The sequence below is a fragment of the Colobus angolensis genome, unplaced genomic scaffold (genome assembly GCF_000951035.1).
Source record: "Colobus angolensis palliatus isolate OR3802 unplaced genomic scaffold, Cang.pa_1.0 Scaffold128, whole genome shotgun sequence".
Taxonomy (NCBI): domain Eukaryota; kingdom Metazoa; phylum Chordata; class Mammalia; order Primates; family Cercopithecidae; genus Colobus; species Colobus angolensis.
In genome coordinates, this window is record NW_012114030.1 from 1,948,893 (window position 1) to 1,951,804 (window position 2,912).

At 50.3% G+C, this 2,912-nt stretch overlaps 1 protein-coding gene across 2 annotated transcripts in view; it reads left to right on the forward strand.

The window, feature by feature from the left end:
* Positions 1-2,383: 2,383 nt before the first annotated feature.
* Positions 2,384-2,912, forward strand: part of YPEL3 (yippee-like 3 (Drosophila)) — a 4,743-nt gene continuing 4,214 nt past the window's right edge. The window contains exon 1 of one of the 2 annotated variants that reach the window (XM_011933514.1): positions 2,384-2,714. The gene's annotated coding sequence lies outside the window, so the exon portion shown is untranslated. The remainder of the gene's footprint in view (positions 2,715-2,912) is intronic. The other variant, XM_011933515.1, reaches the window with a different exon arrangement.

Here is a 2,912-nt window from a genome sequence, read left to right on the forward strand (position 1 = left end):
GCTCTGTTGCCCAGGCTGGAGTGCAGTGGCACAATCTTGGCTCATTGCAAGCTCCACCTCCCAGGTTCACGCCATTCTCTTGCCTGAGCCTCCCTAGTAGCTGGGACTACAGGCGCCTGCCACCACGCCCAGCTAATGTTTTTGGATTTTAAGTAGAGATGGGGTTTCGCCGTGTTAGCCAGGATGGTCTCAATCTCCTGACCTCGTGATCCATCCCCCTTGGCTTCCCAAAGTGCTGGGATTACAGGCGTGACTCACCACGCCCAGCCTGGGCATCTCTTAATTAAAAGTTCCTCTATGGAGCGATCTTGCCAATTTCCTATCTTTTGTAATTTCTTTCTAATGTCTGGCCAACTGTTGGTGATAAAATAGAGCTTTAACATCCCTTGTCCAAGTGGGTCCTCTATGCCTAAGCCTGAATATTTTCTTATTTGCTCCTTAAGTCTGTTTAAAAATTCCATGGGCCCTTCATCTTTCTCTTGGTGTACATTAAATGCTCAGGAAATATTTTGGGTTCCAGGCACCAATTCCCGAATCCCTTTAATTATCATATCCCTGAGGTCTTTCATGTTTTCTCAGGGGGCTGCATTGCTCCTCTCCCACTGAGGGTCCCGGGCTGGGAGTTTCTGCTCTGCTGCCGGGATGTTTTGACCAGGAGGGTGTTCACATTCCCCGACTATCATAGCGGCCCTGTGGATGATGGTTCTTTCATCCTCTGCGAAGAGAATACCTAAGATGGACATTAATTCAGCCCAAGTATACAGTTGTGGCCCTAAAAATTGGTCAATTTTATCTGTGACTCCAAAAGGATCATCTGATAATGGTTTGAGTTCCTTTTGCAGATTTCTAACCTCTGAACTAGTTAAGGGGGCATTTACGAAACCAATACCCCCTCCTCCCAGTGCTACTTCTCTTAAGGGAAAAGGGGTTGGGGCAGACTCCTTTGAGGAAGAGGGAAAAGGAAAGTTTTGAATATCCCTCCAGCATTGTTTCCATCTTGTGCTGAAGTTTTCCTGAGGAAAGGACATGTGCCGGTGGCTACTCAATGGGGACGTGGGGCCACAAGGCCCATGGGGCAGGGTTATGTGGAGGAGGGACTGAGTGATTAGCCTGGGGTGGGGTAGGTGGGGGAAGATAGTCTAGGGGATCCTATACATTGGCATCTTTAGATGTAGAATCTGACTTAACTGGGTTGTCCTGGGGGGGTATTGAGTTTGGTTTCTCTTTTACATCATCCTTTAAGGGAAAGGGAAGGACAAGTTCCTGTCTCCAACACAGAGCATAACCTATTTCCTCTTGCGAGACTGGACTTTTTTCATTAACATACTGGATTAAGAGTTGGCATATCCAATCCTCATCTGATCCAAACTTTGGCCAAAAGACCGAGGGTCTGAGGATAGGTTCCTTGGTCCAAATAAAACAGCAATATTTTATCATTCGCTGTCTTTCCTTGTGTTTGGTTTTCATTCTCTCTCCAGTACTCTAACATAAGGCCTAGAGGACTGTCAGGGGGAATTTTATTGTCTGCTTGGCCTTTTGTACTCCCTGTCTTACTTGGGGTATTTCCATTCTGGAGGTTGGGGCCCGTTTCCTAGGGGCTTAACCTCTCCCTTTTCCCACTGGAGGTTTCTTGCACTCGTGTGAATACTCGCTTCTTCCTTTTTGGCCGCTTCCCTCGTGGGAATTTTAGGCCCCTCTTAGCGATAGTGGGTCGGTATAATCCCTGACTGGAAAACCGCCCTAAGCCATATGAGGTGACCATGGAACCAAGTCTGGACTCCACACTCGATTCGTGTCCACTGACGTGTCTCAACCACGCACTTAAAACCTCCAAGTGACCCCGACCACCAAGGAAATACTTTGTCGCCCCAGTAGCAATTTTTCTTATCTTGGTCTGTACAGTTACCCACTCGCCTGGGAATTTTAAGGATCCTTCCTGCCCATGTTGCTGAGAGTCCGGATTTATTTGTCACTTCGGGTGGACCCAATCCTCCGCTCCTGGGGCCACAGCAACAAGGCAGTGGGATGCATCTCACGAGGAAAAGTAATCGCTACCCCTCCCAAAGGATAATGGGATCCTGGTAGACCCCCAAATTTGTTGAAAACAAGTGCTCAGTGTAGTCAAGAAAAACCAGCACTGAGACAAAAGACTTCCCAGCAAGGCATCTTTACTTTTGCAGAAGGGTGCTGCTTGCACTGGTTGTAATCTCAAGAGCACCCCTCCACCTCCCGAACAGAGGAGGGAAGTGGTTTTTAACCCTAACGCAGTTCCTGTTTCTGTGTCCTTTCCCCATTGGCTGGAGGGTTGGACCGCACAATCTGAGCTGATTCCGATTGACTAAAGTTTAAACTTTCCCAAATAGGGTAGACTATTTGCGAAAAAGAAGAAAAATTGGGGGTAGAATCTGTTTACAGCTTATGACCAGGAAGTTGGGTCTTTGAAGAGGAACTCAGCTGTCCCAACAGAGGCATCCGAGGGGCTGCCTGGAGGAGGTGATGCTGGGCAGTAGGAATTGCCTGGTCTGACGCCCTGGCTGCCAGGGGCCTGCCAGGAATGCGCACCTTTGGGTCTTCCCTGCTAAGAGGTGAACTGAGAGTGCCCCTGGCGCTCTGGCAAAGGCCATGGAATGGGCCCACAGTGAGAATTCCAGCTTCGCCTCTTACTAGCTGGATAACCTGGGGAGCCGCGAGATCTCCCTGGGCCTCAGCCCCGGGTACAGTGGAGTCAACGGGAGAAACGGCCTCACTGGATTGATGCGGAGATTAAGCGGGGCATGGGCGGCGGGCAAACGCGGGTCAATATACTCATCTCCCCAGGGCATGCGTCCCAGCGCCACCCGCTTTCCCGCTCCGCGCCAGGCCTAGACCCTCCGACCCCGCCCCTGCGCGGGCCGCGAGCAGGAATGCGAGCA